General features: G+C 46.4%; 1 pseudogene; it reads left to right on the top strand.

Moving 5' to 3' along the window:
• The window catches only part of LOC131805294 (large subunit ribosomal RNA), a 9,683-nt pseudogene that overhangs the window by 647 nt on the left and 1,536 nt on the right, over positions 1 to 7,500 (top strand).

The raw sequence follows: 7,500 nt of genomic DNA, 5'->3' as shown, positions 1-7,500 counted from the left end.
ATAGATCTATTATATATAGCGCTTGAATACTTGTATTCTATAATGGCACATTAATCTTGATTTTTGTGTTTATTATATGCGCTTATATGATTTACAATGCGAAAGATTCAGGATACCTTCGGGACCCGTCTTGAAACACGGACCAAGGAGTCTAACATATTTGCAAGTTATTGGGAATTTAAACCTAATAGCGAAATTAACATAACTTTTATGGGATTAGTTTTTAGTCTATTTATAGTCTATTAATTCAATCCCGGGGCGTTCTATCAGTTATGCATAATAATATTTATATTATTTATGCCTCTAACCAGAGCGTACCTTGAGCATATATGCTGTGACCCGAAAGATGGTGAACTATACTTGATCAGGTTGAAGTCAGGGGAAACCCTGATGGAAGACCGAAACAGTTCTGACGTGCAAATCGATTGTCAGAATTGAGTATAGGGGCGAAAGACCAATCGAACCATCTAGTAGCTGGTTCCCTCCGAAGTTTCCCTCAGGATAGCTGGTGCATTTAAAAATTATGTAAAATAATCTTATCTGGTAAAGCGAATGATTAGAGGCCTTAGGGTCGAAACGACCTTAACCTATTCTCAAACTTTAAATGGGTAAGAACCACACCTTTCTTGGTATGAAGGTGTGGTTGTGATATAATGTGCCCAGTGGGCCACTTTTGGTAAGCAGAACTGGCGCTGTGGGATGAACCAAACGTAATGTTACGGTGCCCAAATTGACAACTCATGCAGATACCATGAAAGGCGTTGGTTGCTTAAAACAGCAGGACGGTGGACATGGAAGTCGTAATCCGCTAAGGAGTGTGTAACAACTCACCTGCCGAAGCAACTAGCCCTTAAAATGGATGGCGCTTAAGTTGTATACCTATACATTACCGCTAAAGTAAATGGTTTATATTCAATTTCGGTTGGATTTTAAACTTTGAAACTTTAGTGAGTAGGAGGGTACAATGGTGTGCATGGAAGTGTTTGGCGTAAGCCTGCATGGAGCCGCCATTGGCACAGATCTTGGTGGTAGTAGCAAATAATCGAATGAGACCTTGGAGGACTGAAGTGGAGAAGGGTTTCGTGTGAACAGTGGTTGATCACGAGTTAGTCGGTCCTAAGTTCAAGGCGAAAGCTGAAAATTTTCAAGTTATAATTGACAATTGCAAAATTGTGTGATTAAACACTTGAATAATTTTGAACGAAAGGGAATACGGTTCCAATTCCGTAACCTGTTGAGTATCCGTTTGTTATTAAATATGGGCCTTGTGCTCATCCTGGCAACAGGAACGACCATAAAGAAGCCGTCGAGAGGTATCGGAAGAGTTTTCTTTTCTGTTTTATAGTCGTACTACCATGGAAGTCTTTCGAAGAGAGATATGGTAGATGGACTAGAAGAGCATGACATTTACTGTTGTGTCGATATTTTCTCCTCGGACCTTGAAAATTTATGGTGGGGTCACGCAAACTTCTCAACAGGCCGTACCAATATCCGCAGCTGGTCTCCAAGGTGAAGAGTCTCTAGTCGATAGAATAATGTAGGTAAGGGAAGTCGGCAAATTAGATCCGTAACTTCGGGATAAGGATTGGCTCTGAAGATTGAGATAGTCGGGCTTGATTGGGAAGCAATAACATGGTTTACGTACTCGTTCTGGGTAAATAGAGATCTCCGGATCTTGTTCCTCGGATAGTTGCTATGTAACCAATTGTGGAACTTTCTTGCTAAAATTTATTGGGTTGCATCGCAAGGTGTGTACTCTTTAAATTATAACGACTATCAATTAACAATCAATTCAGAACTGGCACGGACTTGGGGAATCCGACTGTCTAATTAAAACAAAGCATTGTGATGGCCCTAGCGGGTGTTGACACAATGTGATTTCTGCCCAGTGCTCTGAATGTCAAAGTGAAGAAATTCAAGTAAGCGCGGGTAAACGGCGGGAGTAACTATGACTCTCTTAAGGTAGCCAAATGCCTCGTCATCTAATTAGTGACGCGCATGAATGGATTAACGAGATTCCTACTGTCCCTATCTACTCACTTGACGTTGAGTGTTTGACGAGAGAAGACGTGGTATTTTTGCTTAGTGAAAAAGTGTTAAAATTTCGAGTGAATCTATCGTGAAATTTCTTGTCTCGCTCTTCAGCGAAATAAAAATTTTCTGACTCTGTCAGTTGTATTAAGTTGTTGGTGGGGAATCCTTTGGGGTAAACCATTGGTGTCTCACCGCAGCAGACATTCCGTGCGCGCGCCAGTGTGTGGTATATGGACATTTGGAATCTGGAATTGACAAGTGCAGTGTTTTGGCTATCGAGTTTGGTTAACGTTTTGGACATTGGTTTCTTGGTCGGAGTGCTCTGGTCATTGAGGAGCTTGGCTTCCATACAAAAGTGTGGTTAAGTTGAATGCTATTTTGTGCCGCATACATAGTTGGTGTCGGTAAGTAGTTATACTTATTTATTGTACGCCATCTATTGGACAATAGTGTTCATTGCTGACTTGGTTGTTGGCTGGACTAAGTCAACATGACTAAGAGAGTGAGGAAGAAGAAGACGAGTGTGTTGGCTGACGGTTCTGTGGTTGAGACGGAGATGACGGTGGACGAATCGTCAGGCATTGAGGAGGTGATGCAGCCTCCCCCTGCGAGGAAGATTGTGCGGAACACAGACAGTGAGGTTTCTGGTGAAGAAGGAGGTGATGGGGCGAAACGCTTTAAAGCTGGTACTCCGCTTGCGCAGAGGAAAGCTGTGGGTGTTGAAGGTGTGGGTGATGCTGCTAGTGCAGTAACCGATGGTGTGGGTGTTTCGGCTAGCGACGGACCTAGCTGTAGCAACGCTGCTGCAGCGAAGGTAGTCTTGAGCGACAGTGAGGTTGAAGCCCTTGGGAGTAAGCGGCAGAGCAGACCGCGTAGGCGTAGTCAGCAGACTGTTGTTGGAGGAGGAATAGGAGTAGGGGCTATGAAGCAAATCACTGATAGTCTGGTTGAGGTAGCCTTAGGCGGAGGCGTCAGTAGTGACGTTGCCAAGGTGATTATTGCTCATGCTGGCAGATATGAGACGTTGTTGATGCAGATGATGGTGGAGAACGAGAGATTGAGGGGAAGACTTGATGTCTATGAGACCAGTGGCGTACCTATGGTTTCAAGGCCTCCTGTAAGTGTTGCTGCCCCTGTCGTTAGGCCCTCTGTTCCGGGAGCTGTTGCTACCTTGCCTGCTGTACCTGTGGCTATCCCTAAACCGGTTGAGACGTGGTCCGTGGTTGTTAAGGGGAAGAAAGGTTCAACGTCCAAAGAAGTGGTTAAGAAAGTGGTGGATGAAGTGGGTCCCTCGCTGGGAGAAATGGGTGTGCGTATCCATGGCGTTAAGCCTACGCGTGATGGTGGTGCCGTCATTCGCACCCCGTCAGTTGCTGAGAGGGAAAGAATCGCTTCTAATGCGAAGTTCCAAGAAGTCGGTCTGGAGGTCAGTGTCAATGATAGATTGGGACCAAAGGTTGTGGTGCATAGAGTACATTCTCAGATTAGCCCAGATGAGTTCATGACGGAGATGTATGAAATGAATCTGAAGACAATAATGTCTCCTGAGACTTACAAGAAGTCGGTAAGGCTGGTCTCCACTCCGTGGAAGTGTGATCCTGACAAGACTGTCAATGTTACGCTGGAATGCACAAACAGGGTTATGGAGAAGTTTGTGGAAGAGGGCGTATATATAAGGTGGTTCCGCTTTATTGTACGTGCCCTAGATGCTGTACCTTCGTGTCACCGGTGCTTCAGTTTTGACCACTGGGTGAGGAACTGCAGGATGACCGAAGATGTTTGTCGGCGCTGTAGTATGGCAGGACATGTGGCGTCTCGATGCCCAAACCCCTGTCATTGCAGGAATTGTGAGTTTAAGGGCCTTCCTGCGGATCATATGATGATCTCGCCGATGTGTCCCTTGTATGCGGCGATGATGGCGAGGGCGAACGCTAGACACTAATGGAGCTGCATATTCTCCAGCTTAATTGTCAGGGTTCTAGGTCGGTGATGCATGAGTTTGGACAGGCGCTATGTAGTATTGGAGCTGTCATTGCTCTTATTCAGGAGCCATACACGGTTGGTGGAGTTGTTCGAGGTTTGCCTATGGGTATGCGGGTCTTCGCAGACTCTCGTGGAGATGCAGCAGTCATTGTTTGCGATCCTAGCTTGGACTGTACGGTGGTCAGCAGGAGTATGTGGGGGACATGTGTCTCTGTTGAAGGAGGTTTTGGCAGAATCCTTGTAGCTAGCATTTATTGCAGATTTAGTGCACCGTTGGAACCCTATCTCAGGTACATGGATACGGTGTTACTCCTCGCGAGTAATAACCCGCTCATCCTCAGCCTGGATGCGAACGCATCTTCCTCCATGTGGTTCTCTAAGATGTCCAGACACTCGTCTGGGTATCAGAACCACATGAGAGGAGAGATGCTTAGTGAGTGGATGATTGCGATGAGCGTGGGAGTTTTAAATGAGCCGAGTGACATGTATACCTTTGATGGGCCCAACGGTGTAAGCGACATAGATGTCACTGCTGCAAATCGTGCAGCTTTTGCTGCCTTTAGATTTAGCTGGTGGATCTCTGAGGAATGGGGTGTTAGTGACCATAGGTTGATCCACATTAAGGTCTCAAGTGACATGAGTCCTAGGACAATTGAGCATTCCAGATCTTGGTACGATCGTGAAGTTGACGAGGGCATTTATGCTGAATGTTTGAAAGCTGTGGTAGAACCACTTGAACAATTTAGAAGGCTGACACTAGAAGCTCAAGTTAGTAGTCTGGACCGATGGATATGCGAGGTGAATGATGCCTTGCTTGGTAGGCGTCGTAAGGCCTTACCAAGCAAGGTAAGCTGGTGGACAAGAGAATTGGATCTGATGCGGAGATCTGTTGGCCGCCTCAGGAAGCGATTCCAGAGGTCAAGACGGGTCAATGCTGACGATCTTTCCCAGCGAAAAGCCGAATATTTGTCTGCTCTCAGAGCTTATAAGGACGGCATATCCAGAAGGAAGGATGAGGACTGGAGGAACTTTGTTCGTGGTAACTGCGATGACCCCTGGGGAAGAGTCTATCGCATATGTAGAGGTAGGGAAAGGGTGACTGACTTGGCATCCTTCCAGGCATCTAATGTGCTATCTTCTTGGAGTGAGAGTGTGGCAACCCTATTGGAAAACTTCTTTCCTGAGGCTGTGGAGGCTACTTCCGTGTCCTTAAACGGGGAGTCAATTGACCCTCCGCCTCTGGACAGAGCTGAGATTGCTGAGAGTGTGGGTAGGATTCGAAGCCGTAAGTCTCCAGGTATTGATGGTATTACTGGAAGGATGGTGAAAGCTGTCTGGAAAGGAATTCCGGAATACCTGGAGACCATTCTTAGTGGTTGCCTTAGAGAACGAAGTTTTCCAACGGTGTGGAAGAGAGCTCGTGTGGTGGTCCTCCTGAAGTCGCCTGATAAAGACAGGAGAAATCCTCGTTCTTATCGCGGCATCAGTCTTCTCCCAGTACTTGCAAAAGTGCTTGAGAGAATACTGGTGTCGAGACTGATGGAAATCTACGGCGAAAGGTCCTCCATACACCAGTATGGATTTAAGAAGGGTCGTAGCGTTGAGGATGCCTGGATGTATGTTAAGAGTGTGATAAGTCAGTCGTCTGCTAAATATGTCCTTGGCATATTTGTAGACTTCAAAGGTGCCTTTGACTACCTCTCTTGGGACAAGGTTATCGGGAGATTGGAAGAGCTCGGATGTAGGGAGATTGACCTTTGGAGGAGCTATTTCTCGGACAGGAATGCATGTGTAGAAGGTGCTAGTGGCCAAGTATGGAGAAGGGTTACGAGAGGTTGTCCACAGGGTTCCATTTGTGGTCCATACATATGGAACATAATGATGGATCCCCTACTGCACACTCTCTCTCAATCCTTCAAAGTCTGTGCATATGCTGATGATTTGCTTATCGTTATTGAAGGTCAGTCCCGTTCTGAGTTAGAAAGAAGAGGAGAGCAGGCGATAAGTATCACTGGTGAATGGGGACTTAATGTGGGTGTGGAACTTGCCGCAGACAAAACATCTATGATGCTGTTTAAAGGCAAATTATCACATGGTCGTCCTCCATTGATTAGGACAAATGGCAGGAGTTTAAGGTATGATACCAAAGTTAAATACCTGGGTATTATGGTTGGTGAGAGGATGAACTTCCTGGCGCACATTAAATATGTGAATGACAAGCTGCTCGCTGTGGTGGGTAAAGTCAGAAGGATCCTAAGGAGTGATTGGGGACTCAGCAGACGAGCTGTACGCACCATATATGGAGGGCTATTTGTTGCCTGTGTAACATATGGTTCACCTATATGGTATAGTACTGTGATGTCTGCTGCAGGGCTTAGGAAAATTCTGACCTGCCAGCGAGTGGCTTTGCTTGGTTGTATGCCTGTTTGTAGGACGGTATCGACGGACGCGCTCCAGGTCTTGTTAGGTGTTCCTCCCCTGGATCTAGAGGTAACACGGCGGGGCATTACATTTAAGATCAAGAGAGGTTTACCTCTATCGGAGCAAGACTGGGTGTCGGAGTTGGAGGTGTCTCGATGATATGGCGAGAAACAAGGCTCTTCTTCTTGAGCGTATGATCAGCAGGTGGCAAAATAGATGGAACGAGAGCCAGAACGGGAGAGTCACATATGGATTTATCCCAGATGTGACGTTCGTTATGAATCGTCCAAGCTTTGGTTTTGGCCTTAGTCTTGGATTCATATTAACTGGACATGGTTCCCTAAATGCTTTTCTACACGCTAGGGGCCTGTCTGACACTGCTGAATGTGCATGTGGCAGGGGTCGTGAGAACTCCGCGCATGTGCTGACGCAGTGTCCATTGTATGATGACATACGCGACATTAATAGAATGGGGATTGTTCTTGTTGGCGACCGATGGGACTTTAGTAAGTGTTTGGATGACGAGGGTACTTTTCAAGCTTTGGACTTGTTCTCCAAAGAAGTCTTCAATAGAAGAAGGACTGCTGCTCTGGAAACCGAGAGCTAACCACCTCGTAATTGTGCCCTGATTTGTTTCAGAATTGCTGCGCCTGTCCAGTCTCTAAATTGCTGGTCTTCCTTGGTGGTTGTTGGTTTTTGTGGCTTGCTGTTAGTGTCTTCGTTGTTGGTTGGTGTCTTTTCCACTGTGTCATGTAGTGGGATCCTTCGTGAGGAGGGTCTTGTTTATTGTTGTGTCTTTTGTCTCTGCTTGTGAAGGTGATGGCCATCTATTGGTCGCAAGTCACCCGTGAGGGAGACTGAGTCGTTGTCTGTGTGTCCACTGTTGATGTGTTTTGTTTTTTAACATTGCTGGTTTGTGATGGCGTTGGTCACCAGTCCAGGATTGTTTGGAATCCAACTGGTAGTAACTTCGGTTACGAAGCCTGACCGGAGGCTATATTCTGGTACCGCGGGTGCCAGGTGCCCCTAGGTCCTTGGACCTAGCCTGGCAGTTGGTGTTGG

Source organism: Musca domestica, unplaced genomic scaffold, assembly GCF_030504385.1.
Source record: "Musca domestica strain aabys unplaced genomic scaffold, Musca_domestica.polishedcontigs.V.1.1 5, whole genome shotgun sequence".
Taxonomy (NCBI): Eukaryota; Metazoa; Arthropoda; class Insecta; order Diptera; family Muscidae; genus Musca; species Musca domestica.
The sequence above is the reverse complement of the archived record's forward strand: the minus strand, read 5'-3'. Positions and strand labels throughout refer to the sequence as shown.